Source organism: Pelophylax lessonae (genome assembly GCF_965119305.1).
Source record: "Pelophylax lessonae genome assembly, chromosome: 6".
NCBI lineage: Eukaryota > Metazoa > Chordata > Amphibia > Anura > Ranidae > Pelophylax > Pelophylax lessonae.
In genome coordinates, this window is record NC_138773.1 from 220554763 (window position 1) to 220573020 (window position 18258).

Consider the following 18258-nt stretch of genomic DNA (forward strand, 5'->3'; position numbering starts at 1 on the left):
CGTTGCATAGGAGGGGAATCCACCACAGCACAAGGAACCCTAGGGTTTCATTAAACCCTGGATGAGAATAGCTCTATTAAATGCAACTTTTTTCAATTTTAGATAGAGTATGGAAGGGTTTTTTTTTGCCTTCGCCCCACTATGGAGATTTTCCTTTACTTCCTGTCTAAGTTATGCAACAGAAAATGAGCGGAAATCTTTCCAAAGTGAGAGAAACTCCCATTTAAGACAGTTGTCACTAGAACAGGTGTACTTCTTGAAAGATTTCCTTTTTTTCCTTAATTTTTCTGGCAATGGCTATAAAAGTGCAACTAAAGTGTAAACCCCCAAAAAATATTGAGCAGGCAGGCTGTTTATTGCAGAAGAGACCTGTTTTTGTCTTTTCTGAAGTAAATAAATAAATAAAATGACCTACTGTAGCTGTTCATAATATTTATTGGTATGTACACTGAATTGTGCATGAACATCTCAGTGTACATTCTCTTGGCATGTAATGATTGAATTCTCGTGTGCATGCAAAGGATTATATCATTTTTAAGCTGGCCAACCAAGATGGCTGGAAATTCAGCATCTGGAAAAGAAGCCAGGGTGAAGATGTCATCGTGGGCAAGGGACCTTGTGGAGGTTGCGTCATTGAAGTGGACTAAGTAGCTTGTATATTTTGTTTGAGTTTGGTTGAGTTTTTTTTTTTTTTTTTAATGTGGGTTCAGTTTAGTTGCATTAGGGACAGCTATAGATGGATAATACGTAAGGAAAATACTTATAAATACCCCAAACTCTGCCAGATAATTAAAGCGGAGTTCCGGGCACAAAATCGATCTTTTTTTTTTTGTGCCCGTCCGCTTGTTCTCCTTCACCTGAAACAGAATTGGATAGTTAGGTTGTTTTTTTTTTTTTGTACTCGCCTTGTAATTGTAGATCGAATATACTCACCTATTCTTCACTTCCCCCCTCTGCGCCGCGGCTCCGCCGTCACTTCCTGGCTTGCAATGATTCCTGGGAGCTGAACGTCATCGCTCCCAGGAATCAATGCGACGGCACCGGCCCCGCTCGTCACTTCCGGGGCGACGCCGCATTCCCTGCTAAACAGCTTCTGGGCATGCCCAGAAGCTGTGGAGCAATGCGGCGCCGCACCGGAAGTGACGAGAGGGGCCGGTGCAGGCGCATTCTGGGAGAAGAAGACACGGAAGAAGACGCGGAAGAGGATCGCGTCGGCTTCAGCTGCCCAGAAGAGAGATGGCAACGCTGTGGAAGAAATTTTATAAGTGAGTATTTCTTCTTGCAGGTAAGTGCGAACCGGGACAGATCAGAGGCTAGCCATTGTGGAATGTACTAGCCCTGACTGTCCCGGGGGTATGTTTGTTGAAAAATGCTTTCTGTGCCCGGAACACCGCTTTAAAAAGAAGTCTGACATCCAACATAATAGGAGTTAGACTAGCCCTTTTTCAGGTTAGCAAATCCGTTGCCCTATATGATCTGCTTACGTAGTTGTTGTTGTTGTTCATTCCTTTATTCGTGTCTGACTCTTGACCTCATGAACCATAGTGCGCCAGGCTTTTCTATCCTCCACTGCCTACCAGGGCTTGCTTGACTTCATGTTCATTATTTCTATTAAGCTCGATGATGATCTATCCATCTTGTTTTCGTTTTTTCTCTTCTCCTCCTTTTTCTTTACATGTTTCCCAGCTTCAGGGTATTTTCCAATGAGTCCTCTTTGCATTAGGTGGCCAAAGTATTCGAGTTTGAGCTTCAGGATCTGTCCTTCCATCGAATCTTCTTGCTGTCCAAGGGATTTTACAAGGGAGTCTCCAACACCATAGTTCAAAAGCATCAATTCTTCAGCATTCAGCCTTCTTTATGGTCCAACTTTCACAGCCATAAGTTTTTACTGGGAATACCATAGCTTTGACCATACGGCACTTTGTCGGTAGGGTGATGTCTCTGCTTTTTATGTTGTCTAGGTTTGCCATTGCTTTCCTCCCAAAAAAGCAAGAGTCTCTTAATTCCTTGGCTACAGTCACCATCTGCCATGATCTTGGAGCCTAGGAAGATGAAACCTGTCACAATTTCCATTTTTTCTCCCTATTTGTCGAGGAGAGATGAGACCGCTTGCCATGATCTTAGTTTCCCAATGTTCAGTTTCAGACCAGCTTTTGCGCTCTCCTCTTTCACCTTCACGTTAGGAGACCCTTTAGTTCTTCTTCATTTTATTGTGTTATGGTCTTCATATCTCAGGTTATTTCTCCCTACGATCCTAATTCTGGCTTGTGATTTGTCGATCCTGGTGTTTCGCATGATGTACTCCGCATATAGGTTAAATAAGTAGGGTGACGATATATATCCTTGCCGCACTCCTTTCTCAATTTTGAACCAGTCAGTTGTTCCATGTCTTGTTGTAACTGTTGCTTCTTGACTTGCATACAGGTTTTTCAGAAGACAGATGAGATGGTCTAGTAATCCCACTTCTTTTAGTATTTACTGTTGTGATCGACACAATTAAAGGCTTTACTGTAGTTAATAAAGCAGAAGTAGACATTCTTCTGTAACTTCCTTCCTTTCTCCATGATCCAGTGAATGTTGGCAATTTGATTTCTAGTTCCTCTGCCTCTTCGAAATCCAGCTTGTACTTGTGGTAGCTCTCGGTTCGCGTGCTGCTGAAGCCTAGCTTGTAGAATTTTCAGCATAACCTTGCTAGTGTGTGAGATGTGTGCGATCATACGGTAGTTTGAACATTCAAATGTATCGGATCGTAAATGGACCTCTTCCAGTCATGTGGCCATTGTTGAGTTTTCCAAATTTGTTGACATATTGAGTGCAGAACTTTAACAGAATCGTCTTTTAAGATTTTGAATAACTCAGCTGGGATACCATCACTTCCACTAGCTTTGTTATTAGTAATGCTTTCTAAGGCCCACTTAACTTCACTTTCCAGGATATCTGGTTCAAAGTCAGTGACTGCATCATCCGAGTTATATGGGACATTCAGCTCTTGGATTTGTTTTCCTTTTAATTCTTTGCATTGATTGTTTAAGGTCTTTTTGGGTCTTCTTGCTATCCTCGAAGTCTGCATTCAGTTTGGAATATTTTCCCCTTTCTCCATTGCCTCTTGTCTTTCTTCTTTGTTCAGCTATTTGTATGGCCTCATCAGATAGCCACTTTGCTTTCTTGCATTTCTTCTTCTTTGGGATGATTTCATTGATACGTCTTGTACAATGTTACACACTTGCTTCCATAGTTCTTCAGGCACTCTGTCTATCAGATCTAATCCCTTAAATCTGTCACCTCCACTGAGTATTCACAAGGGATCCGATTTAGATCCTATCTGAAATGTCTAGTGGTGTTTCCCACTTTCTTAAATTTAAGCCTGAATTTTGCCATAGGAAGCTCGTGGTCTGAGCCACAGTTCGCTCCTGGACTTGTTTTGACTGACTCTATAGAGCTTCTTCATCTTTGACTGCAGAGAATATAATCAATCTGATTTCTGTATTGACCATCCGGCGATGTCCATGTGTGGAGTCACATCTTTGGCTGTTGGAAAAGAGTGTTTGTTGTTTATCAGTGTGTTTTCTTGACAAAACTCTATTGGCCTTTGTCCTGCTTCATTTTGTACTCAAAGGCAATATTAACCTGTTATTCCGGATATGCTTTGACTTCCTACTTTAACATTCCAATCTCCCATTCTGGGAAGAATCTCCCACAGCTGAGTCCTTGCAACTCTGGCCCAGCCATTTCATTAGTTCTGGAGCTACTTGAAATTGCCCTCCACTCTTCCCCAGTAGCACATTGGACACCTTCCTGTCTGGGAGACTTCTCTTCCGGTGTCATATCTGTTAGCTATTTATTTCTGTTTATGGGGTTTTCTTGGCAAGCATGCTGGAGTGGGCTGCCATTTCCTTCTCCTGTGGATCACGTTTTGTCAGAGTTCTCCACTTTGACCTGTCCGTCTTGGCTGAGCTTACATGGCATAGCTCGTAGATTCATTGCATTCTGTAAGCCCCTTTACCTCGGCCAGGCAGTGATCCATAAAGGGGGCTTACGTAGTACATTTAGGTATTTTCATTTTGTGCTCAATCAACCCTCTCAAACTCCAATTCCATTTAGCATGTGGGCCCAATGCAGTTGTATTGAATTTATTGTGCTTTGAAGTGTGGAGGGGGACCGGGCACTGCAAAATGGCATGGTTGCCCATCTGCACCTACATGCTTGAATCATACATGCAAGGAAGAGTACAACTGGGGAGAATCCATGATGGAGGATCTGGGTCTTATGGTAGATCATAGGCTTAAAGTATAACTTAAGGCAAAACTTTTTTTAATTTTGGATAGTGTGGAGAGCGATTAGAACCCCTGTCAGTTTTTATTACAGTCTGTGTCCCTGTTAAGAAGATTCCCCCTCTTTATTTGTCCTGTTTACCATTATAGTTGAAAACTAAAAGAAAATCCCACATTTTGGGTTGTCCCCAGAAAGGTAATAGAGGGGAAATCTTCCATTGGGGACATTATTTCTGGTGACCTGGGGGTCCCCAAGCAATTTGCAGGGATTTGCTCTCAATTCCTGGTAGGATATGGGACAGAAAGTGAAGGTACTTGTCCCCAGTATGACAAAAATTGCAAAAAAAAACAAAAAACTGACAAGGGTTATAATACTCCCTTGTTCTATCCAAAATTAAAAATAACATTTTGCCTATAGTACTACTTTTAATATTTGCATGTAATGCCAAGCTGCGGTTATTAAAGCAAGCAAAATCCTTTTTTGTATTAAGAGGTATGGACTGCAGAGAGAGCGAGAAAGAGACACCTCATTTTGCCCTTGTACAAATCATTAGTAACACCTCATCTAGATTATGCAGTTCAGTTTTGGGTGCCAGTTCCGAAAAAGAATAATAGGGAAGTGAAGAAAGTGCAGAGAAGGGAAACCAAACTGATAAGAGGCATTGAGGAGCTCCGCTATAAGGAAAGATTAGCTGAACTAAATGTATTCTCTCATGAGAAGAGAAGATTAAGGGGGAGATATGATCATCCTGTATCAATACTAGAGTTGAGCGGACACCTGGATGTTCAGGTTAGACGGGTTCGACCGAACTTCGCAAAAAAGTTCGAGTTCGGCACCCGAACTTAACCCGAACTTGAACCCGAACCCCATTAAAGTCAATGGGGACCCGAACTTTTGAGCACTAAAATGGCTCTAAAAAAGTAATGGAAAGGGCTAGAGGGCTGAAAATGGCAGCAGAATGTTGTTAAGAGCATGGTAAGTGTTCTGCAAACAAATGTGGATAAGGAAATAACTTAAATTAACATAATACATAAAAATAAAAAATAATAATCTTGATGTATGTCCATATGGAGTAGAAGGTTGAGGTGGTGGTGGATGTGGCAGTGTAGGTGGAAGTGGCAGCGGTGTAGGAGGACGAGTAGCCAACACTGGTTTTTGTTTTTAATTTTATTTTTTTCTAAATTAGGGTACACCCCAAAAGAGTGAGAAAGATCAAAAATATAACAATGGCTGGGTAAGGTCGATATACATGTCTATTCTGCAAAAGGTACGGACAAGTCCTGTTGGATCCATGCCTGGTTCATTTTAATGAATGTGAGCTTGTCCACATTGGCGCTGGACAGGTGGCTGCGCATGACTGATAACGCCCCCCCCCTGCCGTGCTAAATACACGTTCAGATAATACACTGGCTGCAGGGCAGGCCAGCACTTCCAAGGCGTAAAGGGTAAGCTCAGGCCATATGCCCAATTTGGAGACCCAGAAGTTGAAGGGGGCAGACCCATCTTTCAGTACGTCTAGGCGTGTGCACACATACTGCTCCACCATGTTGGTGAAATGCTGCCTCCTGCTAAGACGTTCCATATCAGCTGGTGGTGTTGATTGTTGCGGCGTGTTGACAAAGCTTTTCCACATTTTGGCCATGCTAACCCTGCCTTCTGAGGTGCTGGTGGTGCCCCGGCTGCGTTGGCTACCTCTTCCTCCTCCTCTGCCTTGTGCTTCCACTGTGCCCCCCGCTGTCAGGTGGGAATGCCACCAGCAGCGCGTCTACCAGCGTGCTCTTGTGCTCGCGCATCTTATGATCACGCTCCAGTGATGGAATTAAGAAAGGTACGTTGTCCTTGTAACGGGGATCCAGCAGCGTGGCCACCCAGTAATCAGCACAAGTTATAATGTGGGAAACTCGGCGGTCATTGCGGAGACACTGCAGCATGTAATCGTTCATGTGTGCCAGGCTGCCCAGAGGCAATGAAAAGCTGTCCTCTGTGGGAGGTGTATCGTCTTTATGCTCTGTATCCCCCCAGCCATGTACCAGTGATTGCCATGAGCTGGTCTAGGTGCTACCCTGCTGTGAACATGGTTTCTCCTCCTCCATCTTCTCCTCCTCATCCTCCACCTCGGCATCCTCCAGAACTGTGCCCTTGCTGGACAATTGTGTACCTGGCGTTTGTGGGTACAGGAACCCACCCTTGGAGCCACTTGTGAATGACTGCCCTGAAAGCCTTGGAAATTATCCCTCTTCCTCCTCCTCCTGTGCCACATCCTCTTCCATCATCGCCCGAATTGTTTTTTCAAGGAGGCATAGAAGTGGGATAGTAACGCTGAGAACGGCGTCATTGGCATTGGGTATGTTGGTGGAGTACTCCAAACATGGCGAACAAGGCACACAGGTCTCGCATGGTGGCCCAGTTATTGGTGGTGAACTGGTGCTGTTCTGCAGAGCGACTCTCGCGTGCGTGCTGCAGCTGAGACTCCTCTATCGCCTGCTGCTGCTCGCACAGTCTGGCCAGCATGTGCAAGGGGGAGTTTAACTCTTGTGGGCACGTCACATATGAGGTGATGAGCGGGAAGGCCGAAGTTACGCTGCAGCGCTGACAGGCAAGCAGCAGCAGGGTGAGAATGCTGAAAGTTCGCACAGACGGCCCGCACTTTTTGCAGCAGCTCTGACATATCGGGGTAATTTTTAAGGAACCTCTGCACCACCAAATTTAGCACATGCGCCAGGCAAGGGATGTGTGTCAAACCGGCTAGGCCCAGAGCTGCTACGAGATTTCGCCCATTATCGCACACCACCAGGCTGAGCTTGAGGCTCACTGGCACCAACCACTCATCGGTCTGTTGTTCAATGCCCCTCCACAACTCCTGCGTGGTGTGGGGTTTTTCCCCCAAACAGGCAAGTTTTAAAACTGCCTGCTGTCGTTTACCCCTGGCTGTGCGGAAGTTGGCGGTGAAGGTGTTACACTGACCAGATGAGGAGGCGGTAGAGGATGAGGAAGTGGAGTAGGACTCCACCAGACAGAATGACAGCATTTCAAAGGCCAGGAATATTGAAATGCTGGCATTCAGGGCCAGGGATCACGGGTGGGTAGGGGGATACTTCCTCTTCCGCTCCAGTGTTTGGGAGATAGAGAGCTGAACGCTTCCATGGGACATTGTGGAGATGGTTGGTGACCCATGTGGTGGTGTTGCTGGCTGACCCTCTGTGCAGGGTGGCAGGTGCCACTGTCACTACAGAGGTGGATGAAGAGGCCGAGACTGCAGCAGAAGAGGAAGCAGGAGGAGCCAGAGTCCTTTCTTGGTTTTTGTGGTGTTTACTCCACTGCAGCTCGTGCTTTGCACTTAGATGCCTGGTCATGCAGATTGTGCTCAGGTTGACAAGGTTTATGCCTTGCTTCAGGCTCTGATTGCACAGCGTGCAAACCACTCGTGTCTTGTCATCAGTACATTGTCTGAAGAACTGCCACGCTAGACAACTCCTTGGAGCTGGCTTTGGTGTGCTTGGTCCCTTTGCCAAGTTGGGCAGTAGCAGGCGTACTGTCTAGGGGACAGGCGCTCTGCTTTTGCACCCTGCTCCCTCTTCTCCTGTGCTGGTGGCTCTGTGCGACCACCGCCTCTTCCTCCAAACTAAACCGGTCACCTGCATGACGTTGATTCCATGTGGGGTCAAAGACCTCATCGTCCTCCACATCATCTTCAACCCAGTCTTCACCCCTGCCCTCCTTGTCGGTCTGCACAATTCCGAAAGCCGCAGCAGTTGGCACCTGTGTTTCATCATCATCCGAGACGTGCTGCGATGGTCCTCCCATGTACTCGAAACATAAGTGGTTGGGCATCAGTGCACTCAATCTCTTTCTCTTCTGGGGCAGGTCTAGGTGGATGGCCCTGGGAAACCATGCTAACAGAGTCCTCAAAAAGCAGAAGAGACTGCTGCATGACTTGGGGCTCAGACTGCTTGGCTGATTTGCAAGGGGGTGAGGTGAAAGACTGATGGACATCGGCTGCAGGTGCCAACTCTGATCTTTCAGCAGGAGACTGGGTGTGATGGCACTGGAGGCACTGTCAGCAACCCAATCTACTATCGACTGTACTTGTTCTGCCCTTATTATTCCTAGAGCCCCATTAGGCCCGACCAAATACTGCTGCAGGTTCTGTCGCCTACTCGCACCTGAGGAAGGTGTTTTTACTTGTGCGTGTAGCTGGCACAGATCGACCATGTCCTCTCCTTGCAACAGGAGCTCCACCAGCAGCACCACGACCGGGGCCACGTCCCTCATTTGACGTATCATAGTTACATAGTGTTAGGAACGCTTCCTGAGCACACTGATGTGTGTCATGATGTGCTGTCTGCAACCTAAAAGGTTAATCCAGAGCATACTAATTGCAATAATTGGCAAACAGGCTGCCTTATTTAAACAGCTCAACAGCACTGCACTTTGCTGTGTTGTCTTCAGCTCTCCTGTGTTCTGAACCTGCTTCCTGTTGATTTCCTGTCTGATACCTGTTGACCTTTGGCTCGTCCCTGACTTCGCTTGTTTGCTGCCTGTCCTGATCCCGGCTCGTTTTGACTACTCCTTGTCGGCTCATCCACCTTTGGACCTTGACCGGTTTCCCCCTGGGGACCGCGACCTGGTATCCACCTGCAGCCAAATCCATCCTCACCTTCAGAGGCCCTGGTGAAGATGCTTAGACCCCGCACCTCAGGTTAGCCTGTGCTACTCACCTCGGGTTTCCAACCAAGCTCCGCCCACCGGCAACGGTAAGCCTTCTCTGCACAACAGGCTTCCACCTGCCTCATAACAGTACAACACAGCCATGTCGGAGCCTGCAAGACAGGCCTCACCGTTGGAGGAAATTTGCCAGCACCTCGCAGCCCTGTCACAAGCCATGAAGACCCTCCAGGATGGTTACACACAGCTAGAGGGACGATTACAATCCACCACTCTTCCGGGGAACCCTCCAGTGTTATCAGCTCCGTCCACCTCTGCAGCGTCCACAGGATCTGCTCCTAGTCCCACGGTAGTGATGTTGCCACCGGAACCCCGTGTTCCCAACCCCGAAAAATTCTCCGGAGACCGGGGTAATTCCGAGCCTTCCGTAATGCCTGCCAATTGTACTTCTCCTTGCAGCCCCGGACCTTTTCCCTGGAGGTCACCATGGTGGGGTTTGTCGTTTCTTTGCTCCTAGGCGAGCCTCAATCCTGGGCCCATCGGCTTCTAGAGGAGAGCAGTCCCCATCTGGACTCACTATCATCATTTTTTACGGCCATGGCTCAACTTTATGATGATCCGCAGTGGTCCTCCACCGCAGGAGCTGCACTTCATGTTCTCCAGCAGGGTCGCAGGCCCGTCGAGGACTACGTCACCGACTTCCGCCGCCTGAGTTCCAATACCTCCTGGAACGAGGCGGCACTGCCTGGGCTTATCTGAAGGACTGAAGGATGAACTAGCCAGAGTGGGTATATCTGACACCCTGGAAGATCTGATTTCCCAGGTCATTCGGATAGATCGCCGGCTCCGAGAGCGCCGGGCAGAGCGGCCTCCACAACAGTTTCGGCCAACCTGGATGCTGCCACGGGTGACTACTCCCGCACGTTTTTCCCCGACTGGACCAGTCCCTGTCTGTCCTGCTCCTTCCGGTGCCACTCCAGATATGCCTGAACCCATGCAACTCTGGATCATGCGACCAGCCCTGTCTCCAGAAGAGAGGTGTCGTCGGCAAATGGGTAACCTCTGTCTCTATTGTGGAGAAGCCGGCCATTATGTGCATTCCTGCCCTGCAAAACTCTGCAAGTTTCGTTCTGTTCCTCCACCCAGTTGTGTGGCATCTGTTACCAATACCTCTCACCTAGCTTTCCCTGTGTCATTACAGCTCTCGGAAGGTCCCGTCCCGGTTACAGCGATCATTGATTCAGGAGCCTGCAGCTGCTTTATTGATTGCACCTTCGCTGCTCAACACAGCATACCTCTCCAGCTGAAGACCCAAGGCCTCACCATCTTTCTGGCTGATGGATCCCACATTAAATCTGGACCTGTGACCCAGGAAACCCCTCCTCTTCCCATGGTCTCCTTGTCTGGCCACAAGGAGATAAGTCTGGACCTCCCAAACCTGTGATTATTGATGAAGACGTGGAGTATGAAGTGGAGGCCATACTTGACTGTCGGAAGAGAGGTAACCAGCTCCAGTACCTGATCAAGTGGAAAGGCTATGGGCCGGAAGAAAATTCCTGGGAACCGGAGCGGAACATCCATGCTGCAGATTTAATCCAGGCGTTTTTTTCTTGCCCATCCTCAGAAAAGCAGTTTGTTGGGCGCCCGGAAGTTGCCCTTAAGGGGGGGGGGCAATTTTAGGAACGCTTCCTGAGCACACTGATGTGTGTCATGATGTGCTGTCTGCAACCTAAAGGGTTAATCCAGAGCAGACTAATTGCAATAATTGGCAAACAGGCTGCCTTATTTAAACAGCTCAACAGCACTGCACTTTGCTGTGTTGTCTTTAGCTCTCCTGTGTTTTGAACCTGCTTCCTGTTGATTTCCTGTCTGATACCTGTTGACATTTGGCTCGTCCCTGACTTCGCTTGTTTGCTGCCTGTCCTGATCCCGGCTCGTCTTGACTACTCTTCTGGATTCTCCTTGTCGGCTCATCCACCTTCGGACCTTGACCGGTTACCCCCTGGTGGGGCGACCCTGGGGACCGCGACCTGGTATCCACCTGCAGCCAAATCCATCCTCACCTTCAGAGGCCCTGGTGAAGACCGGTGGATGCTTAGACCCCGCACCTCAGGTTAGCCTGTGCTACTCACCTCGGGTTTCCAACCAAGCTCCGCCCACCCGCAACGGTAAGCCTTCTCTGCACGACAGGCTTCCACCTGCCTCATAACACATAGTTTGTGAGGTTCAAAAAAGACATCCGTCCATCCAGTTCAACCTACGATGTGTGTGTGTTTGCTGTTAACCTTACATTGTATACCCCTGTATGTTGTGGTCTTTTAAGGTGCCCATCTAATAGTTTTTTTGAAACTATCGATGCTCCCTTCTGATACCACTGCTTGTGGAAGAGAATTCCACATCCTTACTGCTCTGACAGTGAAGAACCCCTTACTTATTTGAAGGTTAAACCGTTTTTCCTCTAGTTTTAGTGAGTGGCCACGTGTCTTATTGTATTGTGTCTTATTGTATTCCCTTTCTCTTAAAAGTTTGTTCCTTATGCTAGGGTCGCCAGTACAGTATTTGTACATGGATATCATATCCCCCCTCAATCGTCTCTTCTCCAGAGAGAAGAAGTTCAGTGCTTGTAGTCTTTCCTCATAGCTGATGTCCTCCATTCCCCTAATTATTTTTGTTGCCCTTCTCTGGACTCTCTCCAGTTCCAGCACATCCTTCCTGAGGACCGGTGCCCAGAACTGGACAGCATACTCCAGATGTGGCTGGACCAGCGTCTTGTAGAGTGGTAGAATAATTTCTTTATTTCTGGAGTGAATCCCCTTTTTTTATGAATGCCAGTATTCTGTTGGCTTTGCTTGCAGTGGCTTGGCATTGCATGCCACTGCCAAGCCTGTTGTTCATCAGAACCCCCAGGTCCTTTTCCATCTTAGATTCACCCAGAGGTTTCCCCCCTAGTGAGTAGCTTGCTTTCGTGTTTCTGACGCCCAAGTGCATTACTTTACATTAAACCTCATCTGCCATGTAGTTTCCCTCCCCATTATTTTGTTCAGGTCCGCTTGTAAGGTTTCCACATCCTGTATCGAAGATATTGGCATGCTTAGTTAAGTATCCTCTGCAAATACTGAGATTGTTCTAGATATCCCCTCCTCAAGATCATTTATGAATAAATTTAACAGGATTGGTCTCAGGACAGAACCTTGGGGGACCCCACTTTCCACACCCGCCCAATCCGAGTACTCCTCATTAATCACCACCGTCTGGACTCTCCCCTGGAGCCAATTCTCTATCCAGGTACTCACCCTATGGTCCATACCTACATTCCTTAATTTGAACAGTAAGCGTTTGTGGGGAATGGTGTCAAAGGCCTTTACAAAGTCCAGATGCACCACATCCACAGGCTTACCTTTATCTAGGTGGCAGCTCACTTCATCGTAGAAGGTTAATAGATTGGTTTGGCAAGAACGATTTTTCATGAATCCATGCTGATTACTATTAATAATACCATTTTCATTAAAGTCTTGTATATAGTCTCTTAACATCCCCTCCAAAATCTTGCAGACTACTGATGTTAGGCTGACCGGCCTATAGTTACTCGGGATATATCTCGGCCCTTTTTTAAATATTGGTACCACGTTGGCTTTTTTCCAATCAGCTGGCACCATACCCATCAGTAGACTATCCTTAAAGATTAAGAATAATGGTCTGGCAATCACCTGGCTGAGCTCTTTAAGAACCCTCAGGTGCAAGCCATCCGGTCCCGGTGATTAATTTATGTTAAGTTTCTCTAGTTTAGTTCTAAGTCTATATTCTGTTAGCCATGGGGGTACTTCCTGAGGTGTATTATTTAGTTTAGCATTACAAGCTGGGTTAGTGTAGCCCCCCCGATTCTTTTGTGAAGACTGAAGAGAAGAAATTATTTAACACTTTCGCCTTTTCCCTGTCCTCTGTGGTCAAATTTCCTTTGTCGTCTTTTATGGGGCCAATGTGTTCTGGCCTCGCTTTGTTACTGTTTCTATACTTAAATAATTTTTTGGGGTTCTTTTTACTCTCTTCCGCTATATGTCTCTCGTGTTCTATTTTAGCCGCCCTGATTTTGCCTTTACATTTCTTATTACACTCTTTGTAATGCTTGAATGCTGCCAATGACCCCTCAGCCTTGTATTTTTTGAAGGCCTTTTCTTTAGTATTAATATGCATTTTTATGTTGGAGTTTAGCCACCCAAGCTTTTGTTTGGCTCTTTTAAATGTATTTCTCTTTGGAATGCACTGGCCAATCCCTTTGTTTAGTATGCTCTTGAAGCACTCCCATTTTTCCTCCGTGTTCTTTGTTCCCAGTGTTCTATCCCATATGATATTTTCTAGCAGAGAGCGCAGTTTTGGGAAATCGGCTCTTTTGAAATTCAGTGTCCTTATATTACCCTTGTGTTTCCTAATACTATAATTAATAGTAAAACGTATTGACCTATGGTCACTGTTTCCTAAGTTGCCCCGTATTTCTATATCTGTAAGCAGGTCTGAATTGTTGGTAATCAGTAGGTCAAGTTGTTTGACTGTTTCTTGTCGGTGCGTTCACCATCTGACCCATAAAATTGTCCTGCAAAACATTTGCCGAGCCTTGGCTGAATGTGCGGTTCCTTCTGCCCAGTCTATATCTGGATAATTAAAGTCCCCAAATATAATGACATTTCCCATCCTTGCTGCCAATCCTATCTGTAAAAGGAGGTCTGCCTCCCCCTCCTCCCTCTGGTTGGGGGGCCTATAACATACGCCCAATATTACCCTCCCTATAGTGCCTTCCCCTTTAAGTTCTACCCATAGGGATTTTGCCTCGTCCATAGCTCCATTATTAATATCATCCCTCATATTTACCTGTACACTGTTCTTAATATATAGACATACCCCTCCCCCTTTTTTATCTTTATCTCTGCGATAAAGGGAGTACCCCTGAATGGTCGCCATCTAGTCATGAGAGTTGTCAAACCAAGTCTCTGTTATCCCCACAAAATCTAAGTCCTCCTCAAACATCTGCAGCTCCAGCTCTCCCATCTTGTTAGCCAGGCTTCTGGCATTGGTATACAAACCTCGTAATTTTGACCGGTTGCATATATCCTCGTTTGATGTTGTTTTTAGGCTGCTCTTGTTATTTTTCCCCATACCCACCTTGGATTTAGGTACTCTAAACACCCTACCACTAATGTCCCCATTTGTGCCCTCTGAGTCTTACTCCCCGCTGGCTAATTCTACATCTGTACCCTCCCCCCCATCACCTAGTTTAAAAACCCCTCTAACTTTATGGTCATCCTCTCACCCAGTACGGCTGCACCCTCCCCATTTAGGTGCAATCCGTACCTACCAAAGAGCCGGTGGCCGACTGAGAAGTCAGCCCAGTTCTCCATGAACCCGAAACCCTTCTTACTACACCAGCTCCTCAGCCACTTGTTAACTTCCCTAATCTCCCGCTGCCTCTCTGGTGCGGCTCGAGGTACAGGTAGTATTTCTGAAAATTCTACCTTGGAGGTCCTACTCCTCAACTTGGCACCTGAGTCCCTACTCATATTTCTCAAATTTAGGATCTTGTCCTAAATGGGTGTTTTTTGAATAGCAGGATAGAACAACAGTATCTAAAGAGTGTATCTCACACGTACAGATACAGACTAGGCCGCAATTTAAGATTTTTCCCCTAAATGGGTGTTTTTTGAGTAGCAAAATAGATCAACAGTATCTAAAGGGTGTATCTCACAGTAACATATGCAGCAAATGCTGCAAAATTATTTTTTTTGCCCTAAATGGGTGTTTTTTGAATGGCAGAATAGAACAACAGTATGTTGTGTATTTTGCCCAAAAAGGGTGTTTTTTTACTAACACAATATGACAGCAGCTTGAATTCTACACGTACAGATGCAGCAAGCAAGGGCTATAAAATTGTGGATTTTAGCCCAAAAAGGGTGTTATTTAAAAACCTAGAAAATTATAGCTTAAAATGCTAACTGAATAATGCGGCAGAGCCCCAAGATGGAGGGTATTGCCATAAATGGGTGTTTTTTCAAACCCTGAAAATGATTGCAGTATTTCAAGCTTGTTTTTATCAAACATGCAGCAAGCAAGGGCTGTAAAATTGTGTATTTTGCCCAAAAAAGGGTGTTTTTTTTAATAACCCAATATGACAGCAGTATATAATATAGCGCTTGAATTCTACACATACAGATGCAGCAAGCAAGGGCTATACAATTGTGGATTTTAGCCCAAAAAGGGTGTTTTTAAAAACCCATTAAATTATAGCTATAAATAGTTTAAAACGCACACTGAATATGCTGGTACACTGAGCTTGCATAAAATGCCCCCCCGCCGCCCACCTAACTAACAGACGGATAAAAGTATTTTTTCTCTGTGACTGGGATCAGGGCAGGGTAAAAAGATTGTGCACTGCACCCACACAACAAAATCTATGTAGATCGCTGTGAGTTCTGATTAAAGAATATAGATTCTGTCCTCCTCCTATTCTCTCCCTCAAAGCAGCAGCCACAGCCTTTCCCTAGTACACAACAAAATCTATGTAGATCGCTGAGTTGAAGTTCTGATTAAAGAATAAAGATTCTGTTCTATCCTATTCTCTCCCTCAAAGCAGCAGCGGCAGCCTTTCCCTACACTAGATATAGGAGAGTGAAGTGCGGCGCTATGGGACTCCAGTTTATATAGAGGCTGGGTCACATGCTGCACTGGCCAATCACAGCCATGCCATTAGTAGGCATGGCTGTGATGGCTTCTAAGGGCACACCAGTTAAACGCTTGTGGATTGGCTGCCCTGCATCTTTTTTTTTTTTAACACACCAATAAATTGCCAAACACCAAACTCGATAACGAACATACAGTAAGATGTTCGGGTCCAGGTACCAAAAACCCTAAAGTCCGGTACTCAACCCTAATCAATACATTAGTGGCTCATATAGTGAACTTGATGTAGATGTATTCACTTTAAGGTCATCAGAGGACAGGGGGGAGCTTATTACAACCTTGAGGAAAAGATGTTTAACCTCCAAATATTTTAATAGGTAAAGTTAATCCAGGGAATATCCAGTTGCCTCTTTGGGGGATTGGGAAGGATTTATTTTCCCCGCTGAAGCATATTGGATCATGCATTAATGGGCCTTTTTTTTTTTGCCTTCCCCAGGACCAACTGTAGGTATAGCATTGTGTATATGAAAGTTTTCGATTTGTGTGCGTGTTTTTTTTTTTTTTTTTTGTTTTAAAACTGTATGACATTTTTTCAACGAGACTAACTATGTAGCCATGCACCTGAGGTCTGCTGATTCAATTATTTATTTTATCAGGAGGACATTGGGGGGTAGAGATTTACATTTTTAGTTTTATTAATTATGGAGGGATGACATCACTACTGTCCCATTATCTAATAGAAGTTCTGGAACCTAAAATAAATATACAAGTACCTTTTGGACAATATTCCTTATCAGTCCATATCTGCAGTCTGCCAGGCATACTGTTATTTTACAGCATGCAGGTAAAAGACAGGCCAAGTGCTGTGCATCCCCATGTTTATGTATGGGAACGGTGAGCTCCAAACTGCATGGAAACATATACATATAAGCCTCTTGAGTTACTGAAGAAAACAATCCTTTTGATTTCAGTGGGATTTATTATGAATCTACTTCTGAATTATTTATGCCTGTGTTCCACAGCCAGGAGGACAAAACATCCTCTAATTTGGTACTGTGCCTCTGCAATATGCTTCAGTATAAGTGTATAAAGTGATTTTAAAAATGATGCAGAGGTTTATAGTAAACTCTGTTGGTGTCATTTCATGGCAGGTGGGTTAATCATGCATTCACTGAGAATGAAGCAGAGAAAATCACTGTGATACAGCTATTTTGTGCTCCTGACAGCACTCTCTTTCCAATTGTCTGTACAGACTAGCAATGAGCTGAATGCAGTAGGGTAGTGATGTTTAAATATGTACATTCTGCATTAAAACCACTTAAATTTATGCTGTACTTGTTTTGATATAGGGGCTATAGAGTAATTTTAATAGGGATCACAATCAAACCTGTGTAACCACAGATTATGTGCACTTCTTTTTGTTAAATGCAGCAGCAGCTTAATTGAAAAATATTTTCTGACATATAGCTCTGCAATCAGTAAGGCTCATGCTCCTTTCTGATTGGAGAGCTCCTGCTTTAATAAAGCTGGAGGCATTTAAGGCCTATTCAGTGAGACCACTGATTCCACACAGATAGCAAGGGCCCTTCTCTGCAGCATGCTGGCAGGGGGCAGGCTTTTTTTTTCTTAGAATGTGGCTATGTTATAAAGAAAAAACAAACTAACTTTGCATATCTTTAAATGCAAAATAAATCTATTTTTCTGACTAAAAGTGAAAGTTTATTTGATCTTTAATAGTTGGGGCACTTTACAGAGAAAAGCTCTGCAGAGGGGTATAGTGATGAATTAAACTGCATTTTGTGCAATAGATAGTGATACACAGGAGACAGTATTGTATCCCTCACAGACCTCATTTGGTACAGTGATTCAAAAGGATTGTGGACACAGTCAGAATAAAAGCCAGGAAGCTAACATTTTTTTATAAGCCAGAAGTGGCAGCCTGTGAATTTCTCTTAGTACATGTATGGTTTACAATGGCTAGACACTGTTCCAAGCTTGTGCACTTTGTAAGTTATTTTCTTATAAAGAAATAATGGAAAGTGCTTTTGATTTTTGTGCATCTCTACATAATTGAACAGATAGTTGGGTGAAAATTTCCAAAACGCTTAATCACTAGCAACAGCAAACAAGTTTCCCAGTGCAACCTTTTGTGCACCATATGTAGACCGATTGTTTCAACAGCCCAGAAGCTTTACTATGCTAAATTTGCCATATGCTCACACCAACAGAATTAATGAACAAACAGCAGGTCAATGGAAACCCAATATAAAAATTCTTATGGGTTTGTTGTAAATGTGTTAAGTCTTTATCGCTTTAGTACTGTGTGAACCAATATAAACCGTAGATTGCAAATTAATTAGGATCAATGGATTCTTCAAATCTACCTGTCTGCGCACATGGTAACAACCACATGCGGATACAAGTTTCAAGATGTAGGTAATCACAAGCATTATATTGGTGTGTTACTGAACAATAAATATGTCGGCTAGGCAAACAAATTTAAATATGTGCTTAGTGTTGGAAGAAGTGATCCACCTCGGTAAACCCATAGATTTAGGGACATTTTAAAGCAATTGTTATAGACCACCTGGCACTTGGCTGTATACTGCCTACTTGTATCATTTCTTTCTTGTAAACCACAGTACGGCCAGTAAA

At 45.0% G+C, this 18258-nt stretch overlaps 1 protein-coding gene across 2 annotated transcripts in view; it reads left to right on the forward strand.

Annotated features, from left to right (window-relative positions):
- Positions 1-18258, forward strand: part of SPAG16 (sperm associated antigen 16) — a 1690414-nt gene that overhangs the window by 196352 nt on the left and 1475804 nt on the right. The window lies entirely within an intron of this gene.